Genomic DNA, 16,013 nt, shown 5'->3' with positions numbered 1-16,013 from the left:
TGGATGGATGGATGGGTCATTGGGGAGATGAACAGATGAGTGCATAGATGATAGATGGATGGTGATGGATGGGTGGGTGGTTGGATGGATGGCAAATAGATGGGTTGGTAGATGGTAGGTAGTGGGTGGATGGGTAGGTGGTGAATGGTTGGGTGGTGGATGGTAGATGGATAGTGGTGAATAGGTGGGAGGTTGGGTGGATGGGTGGGGGACAGAATGATGAGTGAGTAGGATTGAGAGTAAATGCCAAGAGGAGTTAAATGACTTAGATTAGTGGATGGCTGAAGGGCACTTAGGGGAAAGGGAAATACTCCCCTAATTCAGGCATGAGCCCTCAAATACTTTTTAAACATAAAAATGAAGGTCCTGGAAAATAAATAGGGCACAAACTTTGGGTACCAACATCCTTCACACGTGGCAGCCAAAGCACTGCCTCCGGCTACTCTAAGTCTATTCGCCACCCTGGAAACAAGTAATCATGACCTTGGTTGTGTGGTGAAGCCATTGTCCTCATCTGTCAAAAGCATGTACAGCCATTTGGCTGTTTACCTTTGGTGACCTTAGATTTGGCAAGAATGTGAGGCAACTATATGAGAAGTAGGGCCAGCACCATGGCCCAGCTCCTTCCCTCTCACAGTCATCTATTGGGCCAGGACACTGAGGCCCAGACTCCTCTCTGTGTCCTAATGCCGACTCTGAACTGCCGGTATCCTCACTCACATCTTGTTGCCCCAAGCTTCCAACATCATTACGCACAAACCATCTAAAGGCTACACACAGATAAGGCATTTTTACGAGGCAGGTGTATGGCTGACCAGACAGCATTCACACACCTGTCTCCCTCCAGCTGACCTTCTCCACTCTTGTGGGCTGAACTGAGTTCTCCCCAAGTCCATATATTGAGCCCTGAACCCCCAGTACTGCAGGAGATGCATTCAGAGATAGGGGCTTTGAAAACGTGATTAAGTTCAGAACAGGGCTGCTGGGAGGGTGGGCCCTAACCTGATTCGATGACACAGAGAGACCCCAGGGATGCAAGAACACAGAGGAAAGACCACGTGAGCTCAGTGAGAAGGCTGCCATCTGTCTGCCCAAGAGAGAGTCCCCAGATCTGCCAGCTTTGATCTTCAGCCTCCAGAACAGTAAGAAAATAAATCTCTGTGGTTAAAACCACCAAGGTCGCGACATTTTGTCATGGTGGCCCCAGCAGTCCATGCCCACAAATCGCAGGTATGGAAATAACGAAGAGCATCCGATGAGAACAGAGGCAGTTCTCAGAGCTTGCTGCAGCGAAGGGGTCAGAACCATCCCTTGTGTTCAGCAGAGACTCAGCAGCAGGCAGAAGAGTGGGAAAGCTTTACAGCGGGATAAAGGGGAGAGTTCAGGTGTGCCCTGCTGAGTGGCTGTTGTCCTGGGCAAGCTGGAAGCAGGCAAACTAGAAGGGGGGCATCCTACATGACTGGTTCGGGGAGCATATTAGACTTTTCTGGTTGGTTCTGAGTTGGAAGGAGGGGCAAAACTGGGGGGAGTCACTGACCAAGCCCTAATCATTTGGGCTGATTGCGGCTTGACTTCAGAGTCTGGTTACCGCAGAGGTGGTGGGTCAGAGTCCTGCTGTCACGTATCTCCCAGCCACTGTCCATTTGCACATGCCGTATCACACGGCGGGGTGGTATGTCTTCTCACCCCACTGACCTGGCTTAGTTTCTTAGGACTGCGGTGGAAAGTCACCACAAACTTGGTGCCTTCAAACTATAGAAATTAATCCCCTCACGGTTCTGAAGAAGGGAAGTTTGAAAGCAAGGTGTAGCAGGCCATGCTCTCTCTGAAGTTTCTAGGGCAGGATCCTTCCTTGCCTCTTCCAGCTTCTGGTGGTTCTAGGCAGAGATCGGCATTCTTTGGCTCTGGTGTCCTATTCTCCTTGATGTCTGCTCCGTCTTCACGTGGCCTTCTTCCCTGTGTGCTTTCATGTGGCCTGCTTGTATTAAGATACTAGTCATTGAACTTAGAGCCATCTGAAATTAATTACATCTAAAAAACTCCTATTGCCACATGAGGTCATGTTCTGAAGTTGCAGGTGGATGTGAATTTTGGAGGAGACGCTATTCATTGCTCTACTAGTTAAGGGCCCCGCTCTCTGTCACCAGGCCGGGAAGCCTGGCAAATCTGGACTTGACGTGAAGCCTTGGGCACGACAGGGAAGTCAACTCTGCAAAGTCTTGTGACATCCAGAATAGAGGATGTTAGGAGGTGACATTTTGGGTGGAAACTTCAGGATGCTTGGAGGCAGAGAGGAGAGGAATCCATATCCGATCACACGAAGTGACTGACATGCCCATTCCGGGAAGGCAGATCCTGAAGCAGGTAGACATTCTGGTGTCCTCCCGACATAGACTTTCACAGAGGGACAGCTGGGGGAATGCTGTGCCCGAGGGTTTATGGATTCTTGATGGGACCTGTGATTCCTCACAAAATCCACATCACTCATCAATTCTCTGTTCGGAACAGAACCTTCTCTGGAGTTTTAGACATGCCTATGGAGCCCCACAGAAGGTCCGCACTAACCCGTTGTATTCAAAACAAATAATCTCGTGCCCCAGACCAGCTTCTCCTACGCCCTCTAACGTAGTAAAGGGCATCTCAGACGCCCCAACCTGAGCATCATCCTGGACCACACTCTTCCCTCACCTCCCACATCTGGTCCATTCACAAAGCACATGTTAGTTCCATCCTCCAAAGATGAAGGGCTAGCCGGGGCCATCAGAACAAACTCCACATGGGAGGCAGGAAACACGTTCTTTTGTCACTCTTGCCATTTAGCATGGTGTGATTGAAGATACATCAAATCCAGAACCATCTGCAAAATAGGAATTTGGGGGTAATAGGGTAAATGAGATGAATTAGTTAATATATATAAGACACCCTGTACACTCTGGTACAAAGTAAGCGCAATGAAAGCATTAACTATTTGCATGTGATTTATGCATACAAAAAGTCTGGTCAACTCTTCCTTTGTGAGCATGAACAACATCACTGATGTGAAAGAAACAATGGGTACTTTCTTCACTTTTGTTTTGGAAATGGGTGTTTCTTCTTTTTTTTTTTTTAAACATTTTATTTATTTACTTGACAGACAGAGATCACAAGTAGGCATAGAGGCAGGCAGAGAGATAGAGAGAGAGAGGAGGAAGCAGGCTCCCTGCTGAGCAGAGAGCCCGATGCAGGGCTCCATTTTAGGACCCTGAGATCATGACCTGAGCTGAAGGCAGAGGCTTAACCCACTGAGCCACCCAGGTGCCCCGGGTGTTTCTTCTAAGTCTTAGGGATATTGAAGTTTTCTACCACAAACCCTCAGGCTTTGCTTCTGGATCAAAATAGAGACACCATGTTCAGTGATCGGTTACTATCTTTCTCAAAAACGTGTGCTTTTTAAAATTTTTTCACCCCACCCCCACCCCAACACCCTTGAACAGTCAGAACAAATGCCAAGGCTTTTTAGTTTTAAGTTCATCATTCAGAATCCTTGGCAAGTTTTCACAGAAATTCCCCTGGTGGTCAAGTTGTCTTCCAAGTGAATGTAACACGTCAGCCAACACGCTCATGATGAATTGTCCCACATGCTGACCTTTCAGCATTTCCACCGCTCTCGTGAGTGACAAGGCCACCCCTTCGTGCTCCGTCGCTGAACCGGCTCTCCTCCCTGCTTCAGCCTTCCGTGACCGTCCGAAACCTCTCCTCTTTGCCATCGGTTCTCGGCTTCTTCTCCAAAGGCTTCTTTGTAATATGTCAAATGTCTAGCTTGCCCATTGTTTCACTTGACACAAACTTTGAGATCCTTTGCTCTTAAAACTACAACCATTTTCACTCAGGCATGAAGTAACACGCATGTCTTCTTCAGGCCTCTGGCCCGGACCTGTCTGCCAGGTGTGGGGGGTCCGGCCGGTTGGAGCAAATTCCTTTTAAGATGAGTCATTGACTTCCATCGGCCTCGCAGGCCCCCTCTTGGAGCACACAGAAACCATTTCAATGAACAGACAGATGTAGTCACAGGGAAGAGCTAGAATGTTTATTCTGTCCGTCAGGATGAGTTTTACCCGTCAACTTGACGAGTCAGGGAGCTCCAGTCAGGTTACGTGTTAGATCTGCCTGGGTCTGTGAGCACCTTCTCGGATGAGATTAGCATTACCGCATTGGAGGACACAGAACCCAGATTGCCCTCCCCAGTGTAGACGGGCATCACCCAATTCCTTGAGGGCCTGAATAGAACAAAACACAGAGAAAAGAGAAATTCTCCCCTTTCTTTCCCGCCTCACTCATTGAGCTGGGACATCTCATCCCATCCTCTGGGGCCTTTGAACTGGGATTTACATCAGACGCTCCCTTGGTTCTCCTGTCTTTGAACTTGGACTAAATTCTAACACCAGCTTTCCTGGACCTTCAGCCTATAGCGGGCAGACTGTGGTGCTTTTCAGCTTCCTTATCTCATGAGACAATGTCTTATAGTAAATCTGTCCTTCACAGACATGGATATTGTATGTATAACATGTATGCATATTTGATTGGTTCTATTTCTCTGGAGAACCCCAACTAATACACTGACTTGAGAAGGGCCATGTGCCATTTGGCTAGGAGTCCCCCCAAATTCCCCACAAAGCTTTATTCTGTAGAGCCCCATAAACAACAGTAAGGCGTCAGTCCTACCCTGTCTTGACCCAACACGGTCCCATCTTGAGTCTGTTTTCTCCTCTCCCCTTCTCATCCCAACGTATCCACCATCATTAAAGATGTCCTCACGGGGCACCTGGGTGGCTCAGTTGGTTAAGCGTCTGACTTGATTTGGGCTCAGGTCACGATCTCAGGGTGGTGAGATCGAGCCCCGGGGTGCTCCCGCTTAAGAATCTCTCTGTCCCTGTAGGAGAAGAATCAATGAAACAAGATGGGATTGGGAGGGAGATAAACCATAAGTGACTCTTAATCTCACAAAACAAACTGAGGCTTGCTGGGGGAAGGGGGGCTGGGGGAAGGGGGGTGGGGTTATGGACATTGGGGAGGGTATATGCTTTGGTGAGTGCTGTGAAGTGTGTAAACCTGGTGATTCACAGACCTGTACCCCGGGGGGATAAAAATATATTATATGTTTATTAAAAAAAAAAAAAAAAAAGAATCTCTCTGTCCCACCCCCTCCGCCCCTCCCCTCCGCCCCTCCCCCCCAACAAAGATGTCCTCCCATTCGCTGCCTCTGCCTCTTTACGTTGTTCCATTCACCTTGCCGGACCACTGCATGCTGGGCATCTTCTCCCACCGCCTCGCAGCAATTGTTCTCCCGCATTGTTTAAACTTTTCTCATTGTCAAATATATTAGTCATTTTGGGTTTTCTCTTTTGTACCCTGCGTCCCCACTGGGAGCCACGAGTCCGTCAGCCCCGGGCTGCGGAACCTGCTGGAATGGAGACCCTTGGCCACAGTCACACTGACAGGCCGCCAGCCGTGCCTTCTAGCGGACATTTCTTGCTTATTTTCCTGGACTATCTCTGTTATGGACCGAATTCTGCCCCCCTTCCCCAATTCATAGGTGAAAACCTTAAACTCCCAGTGTGACGGTATTTGGAGAGAGGGCCTTTAAGGAGGTAAGGAAGGCTGAATGAGGTCATAAGGGTAGTCCCCAATGGGATAGAACCCATGGCCGAGGAAGAAGGGGACTGAGAAGAGGCCACGTGAACATACAGTGAGACGGCAGCCATCTGCCAGGAGACACCGACCCTGCGACACCTTGATCGGGAACTTTCAGACTCCGGAACTGGGATAAAAGAAACGGTGGTTGTTTAAGATCAAGCTAAGACACTTTCCTTCCAGAAACTCTTTCCTACCCTGGTTGCATCACTCTCGTCTTGTCTATCGGATTCCTGCTTCTTGGTTGCCCCCTGGATTTCTTCTTCTCTCACCTGCTTTCTGAACAACGGTGTCCCCCACTCCCGTCCCGCATCATTGTCTAGCTCCTTTCTGCCAGCCAGAGCTGTCACCATCTGGAGCTCCCTGACCTTCAAAGGTGGGGGTCCATCCCTTTCTGGAGGGACGTCTGTCAGATACTCCGTGGGCACGTCCAAGTCAATCCTTGCAAAGCCCGACTTAACAGTGTCCCCCTCTGAACCTGCTCTCACTCCTCTGTTCTGTCATCTGTGGCCCCCAGGCCTGAATCCCGTGCTTTGGCTCCCACGGTCAACCAACGTCAGGATCTAACTTTCTCCACCCTTCAGTCGCCTATACACTGACCCTGATCAACTCTCATCAAGCCCCTCACATCAAGGGTCTGGGGAACAGGTCTTCCGAAATCCACCCTGCGTCGGCCCTGGCCCCTAATAGCAACCCGACCACGTGACTCCTGTGCATGGGGCCCTTCCCTGGCTTCCTGACGGCCATCAGCACAAATCCCCACTCTTCAGCAAGAATGCAGGGCTCTGTGCCCTCACTGTCTCTTGCCTACAACTTGGTGCTCTGGCACTGCTCAACTGCTAAGATTTCCCCCTGCGCATTTGCCGTCTTCTCTGCTGGGCCCCCTTTCCTGCCTGTTTCGTGAGACAGTGTCAGGTGTGGTCCTACCAGGAGAAATCATCCCCCCGCGACCTCGGAGACTGGGTTAGCCGCCTGTGGCTGCTGTCCTGGATCACCACACACTTAATGGCTTAACAACGCCGACGTAACCTCTCGCGCGTCCTTGGAGATCCGAAGCCTGAAATGGATCTGATGGGGCTAAAAATCACAGTGCTGTCATCACTGGTCTTTTCTGGAGGCTCTGAAGGGCCAATCTGTCTCCCGCCTTTCCAGCTTCTAGAGGCTGCCTACATTCCTGGGTGTGTGAACCCCTTCAACACACATCACACCCGTCTTCGCTTCCTTTATCATATGCCTCTTTTTTCCGACTTGGACCCTTGACCCTCCCTCTTATAAGGCCCTTTGCAATTAGACGGAGTCCCTCTGGGTAATCCCGGAGAATCTCTCCTCGCCCAGCAAGAGCCTTTTAATCATTTCTGTGATCAAAGCTGCCTTTTGCCATAACAAATAACACTTATAGGTTCTGGGGATTAGGATGTGACTATCTTTCCCAGGGACATTATTCAGTGAACCACAAGGATGCTCTCTGATTCTCCCATAACCGGTTATATATGTCACTTACTATTATTATCCACAGACAGTCGACTATGTCTGCATCTCTCTCCCCCTCCCCCCTTCCCTTCTCCTCCAACTGCATACTCTTTAAGCATGGGAACCTACCTTTCTCGTCTTGTATTCCCAGTACCAGCCATGCCCCAAGCATAGGAGGTGCTCAGCAAACATTTGTTGGATGGTTATATAAACAGAGACATTATTGTGGTTTTCAGATCTAACGTTTGGCTGGACTTGACGTGGGCTGAGATCACCCAAGAATGTAGCTAGTGCAGAGAAGAAAGGGCCCAGCAAGTTGTTGGCTCCCTCTCAGGTCGGAGGTACACAGGAGGGAGGCCCTGCGGAACTGGGGTGGGGGAGGCTCTTTGAGGGTCCCTCATCCCCTGGCAGAGGAGGTTTGAGGTTTGAAGACGTTAGTACTGCTGGGTCTTCATGTTGCCAAACCACATGGAGTTGGAGCTCATGACTCCGTTTGAACTCACCCACCACCCTCCCCACGGTGGCGTGTGGGCTGCTGCATTTCCTTCATTCTGGGCTAACCCACAAGCTGTGGGTTGAAAAAGTAAAAAAAATAATAAATAAGTAAAAAGTGGCCACCATCTAGTCCTTGCAGGGTGGAAACGCACCCCGATCTGAGTCTGTGCCCACTCTGTCTGTCGACCCGGGACATGAAAGGCTGAGTAACCGGCTGGTTGGAACCTGTCGTCCTTCTGTCCTTGGGGCTCCCAGGGTAGCTGGTGTCTTGGGTGTCAAAGGTCATTAGGTCCGGCATCCCTCTGTTCTGGGCTGCGGTGAGGCAGAATGGAGAGAGGGGGTCTTCGGGATGGGCTAAGATCCAGTCTGTCAGGCAGCCTAAAATAACAGGGCCAAAGATGACAAGCTCGTACTTTTCCAGTACAAACAGGAAAACCGCTGCTTCAGATGCCGATGGGTCTGGAAAGAGGGTTGAACTGGCAATGACTGAGTCCAGGGCAGAGCCCCCTCATCAGCGGCCTGAGAATGGCTTGTCCAAAAAGCAGAGGGCTTGGAAGTGCCGCGAAGGCCAGTGTATTTGCTCGAGAGAGCTGCCGTAGCAAGGCCACGGGCAGGAGGCTGGGACATCAGAAACACCTGGCCTCGCGGTCCTGGAGCGTCAAGTCCAAGATCAAGGCTTTGGCAGGCTTGGGTCCTTCTGAGGGCTGCGAAGGAGACTCTTCTCCAGGTCTCTCTCTAGTCTCTGGGAACCTCGCTTGTTCCTTGGCTTGAAGGCCACTGCCTTCTCCCCGTGTCCTCACGCTTTCCTCCCTCTGAGCCTGTCCACTTCTGTATCCCCCCTTCGAATACGGATATCTTATACGGGTATTGATTTAGGGATGTCCTAGCGATCTCCTTTTAACCTTGTTCTCTCTAGAGACACCTTGTCTCCAACCAAATAAGGTCACATTCTAGGTCCTGGGCTTTAGGATTCCAATGTATCTTTTGTTGGCGGGGCGGGGAGGGGGACGCACTACTTACCCTATAACAGCCTGTCATCCAGGAGGCGAGAATTCTGGCTCCAATTTTCCCAAGAAATCTTTTCTCTGCACTTTGTGCGGTGGTTTCCAATGAAGGAGGGGGTGGGAAACGCTCAAGGGGCCTGATGGCGGAAGGCGCCAGAGCCCCCATGTCCCTATGTCATGACGGAGCGTCATAGAAAAGTTTCCTGATTACCACGGACAAGACCGCTAGTCTTTGGTGGCAATGACACTCTTTCCCCTTCAGGATGTAGCATCCGGCCACTCGTCTCGGCTGTGGCTGACGCCTGTTTTCCTTTATTTAGTAGCTGGTCTGTCTTGTTTTCATCTCACTGCTGATTAGAGGGATGGTGGCTATAATTCCTTCAACAGAAATGTACTTACTACTATAAATATAGATTTACAAATCTATAAATACTTGTTTATAAATAAATTTTGCGAGGGGCTGGGGCTCTTAAAATAAGACTCTGTTTTGGCCCTCGGATGTCAAAAGAGACATTTCTCTGTTTAACTAGAAGAGGATCCAAGGAGTTTCTAAACGTAGGGTTCCTTCTCCCCTCAATTGAAATAATGCCATTGGATTTTAACGAGTCTAGACAATTTAAAAAAGAGGAAAAAATATTTTCCCCAAATCCCATGACCTAAAAACGACATTTGATGTGTACTCAGAATTTTTTTCCTGTGCATTTATAAAGACATCTTTACTCTTTAAATGGATTTTTAAAAAACTTTTTATTTTGGGATCGTTTTAGGCTCATATAAGTTGCAAAACTAGCACCGAGAGTTCCCGTACCCCCTTCGCCCGGTTTCCCCAAATATTATCTTTTTCATTTTTTTTTTAATCGTGGAAAAATCTACATCACATAAAATTTACTATTTCGCTTTTTTAAGCGTGAAATTCCGTGACATACGTACGTTCACATGATTTTGCACCTGGTACCACCGTCCCCCTCCAGAATGTTTTTCATTTTGCAACACTAAAGCTCTCACCGACCCCCTATTTCCCCTGCACGAACCCACCGTTCTGCCTTCTGTTTCTGAACGTGACTCCTCCAGGTGCCTCCTGTCAATGGAATCACACAGGAGTTCTCCCTTCGTGACTGGCTTCTCTCATGTAACTCAATGCCCCAAAGGTTCTTCCGTGGCACAGCAGGTGTCAGGACCCCCTTCTTTTGAAGGCTGACTCAGTCCTCGGAGGGATAGACCCCATTCGTCTCACCCATTCATTCGCTGATGCATACACGGGTTGCTCCAGCCCCTTGGCTATTGTGAATGAAGCTACTCGGAGCTTGGGTGTACCACGAAACGGGTTCAACACCCCACTGCCGCTTTTTCTAGATACACACCCAGAAGGGGCATCGCTGGATCATATGATAACTTTAGGTTTAGTTTTTTGAGGACTCCCCGTCCTGTTTTCCAGAGTGGCGGCCCCATGCTTCACTCCCGCCAGCAGAGCCCGGAGTTTCTCCGCATCGTCGCCAACACTTGCTGTGTGTGTTTTCTTTTTTTGAGGATGGCCGTCCTAGGGACTGGGCTGGGGATGAGATCTTCTGCCACCACAGTACCGTTATCAAGAAAATAGGCGTCTTTAAGCTTTTTTTTCTTTTTAAGTGCATATGCAGTCTTGGCTGCAAATACAAAATACAAAATGCAAATACATAACAAAAGAAGGAAAACCTCTCCATAAATGTCGTTTTCTTTTCCGCTTCCTAGTCAGCATGAGGGCCAAGGCTTCCCTGCCCCAAGAGGACCTTCCAGGAGTGGGGAGGGGCTCAAGGGTAGCCTGGGGGTGCTCCCTGCTCCTAGGCTGCGAGGTCGGAGGGTCACTGGGTGAGCCCCTTGGGGTGTGGTGACTCCCTGAGCCTGAGGACCCACGTTGGGAGAACTGGTGCTCCCCGGGGTGCGCTTGGCTCCTGTTCACCTTTTGGGCACAGTAAATCACCAGCCTTGGAAATATCACGGTAGGAGGTCCGCAGGGAACTCTTGATTTCTAACATGTGTTCTTGAGGCTCAGAAAAGAAAACAGCAGTTGGGGGCTGGACTATGTTTGCGTGGGGAGGTTCGCGCTGACAATGGCTGATGGCCCACGGGGAGTTGCTGCGGCAGCGACTGGCCAGGCTCTCGGGAAGCCGGGGAGGCTGGACCTGGGGATCTCAGTCGCTGTCCTTGTGGTCCCCACTCATTTAAACACCCCGCAGCTGCCCAGGGTCCTTAAAATCATGCCCCCGAATCCATGATCACAGATCCTTCCCCCGCCCCACCCCCCCAACCATCACGGGCCACCCGCCCCCAGCTCAGTTTCCTGTAGCCGCCATAAAAAAGTGCTACAAACCGAGAGGCTGAGAACAACCAACATTTGTTCTCGTAAGTTCTGGAGGCCAGAACTCTAAAATCAAGGTGCCCCAAACCAAAGCTCTCTAGTCTTGGGCGAATCACTTCATCTCCCTGGACCTCACTTTTTTCATCTATGAAACGGGATGATAGGAGTGCCCCCACCCCGGGGACACTTTGGATGCTCTTTCCAGCAATCCAGGGATCACTTTTATCCGCCCTGTGCATGCATCTCCCAGCTTCTGTTTGCTTTGTTTCTACCCACTTGTCCCTGTGACCTTCAGCAGCCCACTGCCGGATCCGCAGAGGACTAGAGCGGACGTGCCCTGGAGTTCCTGGCCCCAGGGCCTGCCCAGAGCCCAGGGCTGACCAGAGCTCCTTGGAGAAGATGTGAGGAGTGCTAACCTTCCCATGGTGGGAGGGGGGCTGGCAGCATATACCCTTGTGCTTTCCAGGAGGGGTAATGGGGGGTATATGGGACCCCTAGGTCAGGTGACGATCGTGTCCTGGTTTGTCCTGGACTTCCCCAGTTTTTGCTCTGAAAATCTATTGCAGTCGTCTGTTCAGCCTGCCACGGTAAAATACCATAGACTGGGTGGCTTGCACAAGATACTACTTTCTTGTGGTCCTGGAGGCTGGAAGTCCAAGGTCAAGGTGCTGTCAGGGGTGTTTCTGGTGAGACCTCTTTTGCTGGCTTATAGACAGCCAGCTTCTAGCTGTGTCCTCGTCTGGGCTTTACCCTGTGCAAGTGCAGAGAGAGAGAGAGAGAAAGATTTTTGGAGTCTCTCCCTATAACAACACTTAATTCTTTTTATACTGGGACTCACACTTATGATCTCATTTAACTTTATGTACCTGGGCTCAGACCTCCAAATACAGTCACATTGCGGGGCTGGGGCTCCAACGGAAGAATTTGGGGATGACAATTCAGTGCATATCGTGCCCGTGAAGGCTGGTTACAGAGACATTAACAAAACACACAAGCCTACCAGAGCCTTTCTGGGCAAGAATCCTGCCCCCTGCCCTCCAGCTGATGCCTCTGTGCCTGCATGGATGATGGGGGACCCTTGCCTTGGCTGCAGCAGAGGCACCTGGCACGCTTGCAGAGAGGACGGGGCTTTCCAAGGCCCCCCACCCTCCACCCCGTGCTTGCCCCCCAGGCTGATCGCTCCCTTTGGCTGCTGACTACAGCCGCACTGAGTCTGAGCCAGCAGCGTGAGTGGCAGGGGCATCCTGCGCATTGCCCCCCATCCACGTGATCCGTGGGGAGGTTCCCGGAGGAGTTCACGTTGGCCAAGGCATGCAAACTGTGAATGAAGCAGCCTCTCAGACGTCCTAATCTGCCATTGGAACAGCCATGAGGCTCTGGCATTCCGCCCGTTCCCAGCCACGCGGTGCCAAGCGGCTCCTGGGCGGATACAAACGGGAATTAAAAAGAAAAAGAAAAAAAGAAAACAACAACCAGGAATTTCAAAGCCAGCATCGGTGGTCCTCCCAGCGGCCCACTTGTTAGTTTCAAAGGTTGAGGCAAAATGTACCACCACTGCGAGTTAGAACAGGGCCTAGGAGAGATCCCCCAACGGGAGGTTCCGCCAGCATTTCTGTTTCCAGCAGCCTTGCTTGATTTAAATATTTCGGTGAACTTTCCTAAGGGTCACGATGGTGGCGGCCAGTGAAATCCTACTGGGTTTGTCCTCTGCTAATCCCAGAAAGTGGTTCCAGAATCCTTTAATGATCACAACACAAGAATCTCCCCCTCTTCATGGGGTTGGGAATGTGGCAGAACTTTCCCAGGGATCAGCCCTCACAACTTGTGTCCCAGATATTCAGTGGAGCTGCCCCTTGGGGAGGTGGGTTGTAGGTAGACCAGAGCCCAAGGAAAATGCCTTATGGCAGTTGGCATTATTGGAAGATTGAGCTTTGCTTTTTTTTTTCTTTTTCTGTTAGGTTGATTGTTTTTTGTTGTTGTTGTTTTGTTTTGTCTTTTTTTTTTAATTTTTTCAATTTATTTATTTTCAGAAAAACAGTATTCATTATTTTTTCACCACACCCAGTGCTCCATGCAATCCGTGCCCTCTATAATACCCACCACCTGGTACCCCAACCTCCCACCCCCCGCCACTTCAAACCTCTCAGATTGTTTTTCAGAGTTTATAGTCTCTCGAGCTTTGCTTCTTCACGGGTAACTTCTTTCCTAGCGGAGAGGAGGAGACAGAGGGAAGAGAAAAGGAAATTCTTTCTTTCCTTCAACAAGTGAAGGGTGGAAGAAACACGTGGACGTTCCATCTTGTACATTTCTGTTCCTAGATGATGCGAGGCAGTTTCAGCTTTATTTCAGAGGGGAGCCAACCAGAAAGTTCTTTAGCTGAACCTCCAAACGTCCATTTTCTCTGGACGAGGAAAGAGGAGGAGCTGCTAACAAGGAAGGTGACTGGGTCTCAGTAGTTTATTAGTTCTGCAGCCCAGGCTCCAGCTGACAGGTGAGGGAGCAGGACGGTGGTGGGGGGTGGGGCAAGAGTCCAAGGAAGAAAGAGAGAGAAGGCTCCGGGCATCATGCAGATGGGGCCATTTCCTCTCGCAAAACTCAGTGCTGGTTTCCGGATCTGATTTCTCCAAATGAAATCTCCATATGAACAATGGCAAAGAAAATTAAGACTGTCATCTCACAAGACCGCCTTGAGTTACAATTTCAATAAATCTTGGATATCATGCTTTTATTAAATCCCAGATACCTGCAACTTTTGATGATATAACAGTATTATTTCACTAGCATAGGGGGAAAAAGAACACCTCTAAAATCAGAATCATTTACATCTCGAGGCATACCCAGGGAGTTATGAAAGGTCTCCAGACTTGGACAGACTTGAAGCCATCTTGCTCAGTTGTTTCAAACTCTCCGAAGGAATTGTATTGTTTTAAATTCCTGTTTCCTGGGGCGCCTGGGTGGCTCAGTCAGTTGAGCCGCTGCCTTCAGCTCGGGTCATGATCCCGGAGTCCTGGGAGCGAGTCCCGCATCGGGCTCCTTGCTCGGTGGGGAGTCTGCTTCTCTCTCCGCCTCTGCCTGCTTGTGCGCACTCTCTCTCTCTGACAAATAAATAACTAAAATTAAAAAAAAAAAAATCCGGGGCGCCTGGGTGGCTCAGTGGGTTAAAGCCTCTGCCTTCGGCTCAGGTCATGATCCCAGGGTCCTGGGATGGAGCCCCGCATCAGGCTCCCTGCTCAGTGCAGAGCCTGCTTCTCTCTCTCTTTCTCTGCCTGCCTCTCTGCCTACTTGTATTCTCCGTCTGTCAAATCAATAAATAAAATCTTAAAAAAAAAAAATCCTGTTTCTGAAGTTACTAGTGTTGTTGAGCTTAAGTTTTTTACTCATTTACATTTCTCCCAGAGCCTTTGGCCACCTCTATTTCCCTAACTCTCTCCTACAACGAATTTTAGAATTATTGGGGCTCATTGAGGAAAAGATGTGTGGTGGGGGATGGCAAGGGGAGGCGCAGAAGGGGGAGAGGGGGGGAGGAAGGTACTCGAATCCAATCCCCAGCCCTAGCAACCATCCCCTCTTTTTCCCCAGGGCGAGATTGCCTCTACTTCCTTCCCACCATTTCCTCCAAGGCCGAGTGTAATTCCTTTAGGGGAGCTGTCTCTTCTAAGATCATTTATTCTCCCAAGGCTCTTCTTCTCAATCATTTCACCTGGACAGAGAGGAAATTTAGTCCTGGATCCTGAACCTTTTTCCAGTGGAACTTCTCTGAGGACAAGTCACAGATCAGGGTGACCCTGTCTCATTTAAAAAGTAAAACACTCCGGGGCACCTGGGTGGTTCAGTGGGTTAAGCCGCTGCCTTCGGCTCAGGTCATGATCTCAGGGTCCTGGGATCGAGCCCCGCATCAGACTCTCTGCTCAGCAGGGAGCCGGCTTCCTCCTCTCTCTCTCTCTCTCTGCCTGCCTCTCTGCCTGCTTGTGATCTCTGTCTGTCAAATAAATAAATAAAATCTTTAAAAAAATTTTTTTAATTGGTATGAGGTAAAATAAATACCCATTTAAAAAGTAAAACACTCCTATTTTAATTGGTATGAGGTAAAAATAAATACCCAAATCCTGGCTTCATGATTTTTCCCTCCTATGTGGGAATCACTAAGGCAGAGAGTTGCCTGACTCGCTATTCACAAGACTATCCAGGCTCCTCCCCTGGGCTGTGAGGGGACGGATGCTGCCCTCAGAGCCTTGGGAGCACGGCCCACATCTTCCTCTTTCCTTCCTCAAAGGTCAGTGAAATGCTGGGTCCGCCCCTGAGCTCTGTGTCGAATTTTCTCTTATCATCATTTGTAACCTTTAACCCCACTGTCAGGTGGGAAATTACCTTGGTCTTGGGAACACTGCCCTGGGAACAGTTCCAGTGCTCCCCGGACAGACACGCACAGCTCCAGTTAAGATGCTCGCCTCTCAAGGTTTTGTTGGTTTGTTAAATCAACTTAAAACACGAAGCAAAAAGCAGGGAGAAAGGGCTAGGGCCGCTACCCCAGTCAGGAGGGTGGGCCGGTGAGGTGGAAAGGCCATCCACCCAAATCCAGGTTGCATGACATGTACATGTCCTCTCTCTCTGTGGCCTGCACCAACCTTCCGCCATGATGGTTTGGTGCCCGGGTTGACGAGGGGTTCAGCAGGAGGGAGACGCCTGTGGTCCATGTATGCTTGTTCTATTGGAGAGATGCAGGGGCAAAGCCATGAGCTTGGAGGTGGCATGACCCATTCCTAATGACCTGGTCTTTCCAAGAGCAAGTAGCCCTCTGGCTATTTTCCTCCTCCTCCTCCTTCTAAGTCACTAACATCTCTTACAGGTTACTAACTTCTTACTATACTTAACATTTCTTATGAATTCTGCTTATGTCTCCCAAGCTGCTTGCTTCCTCATTCTCTTTCACCTTATTAAGTTCATCCCCTCCATTTGTTTTCCTGTCTTTTATAACAGAGTACAATATCTTCAAATAGTATTACAAATTTCACGTTATATCTCCTTATTTAGATTAGGGT

This window comes from Mustela nivalis (genome assembly GCF_964662115.1).
Source record: "Mustela nivalis genome assembly, chromosome: 1".
NCBI classification, from domain to species: domain Eukaryota; kingdom Metazoa; phylum Chordata; class Mammalia; order Carnivora; family Mustelidae; genus Mustela; species Mustela nivalis.
The sequence above is the reverse complement of the archived record's forward strand: the minus strand, read 5'-3'. Positions refer to the sequence as shown.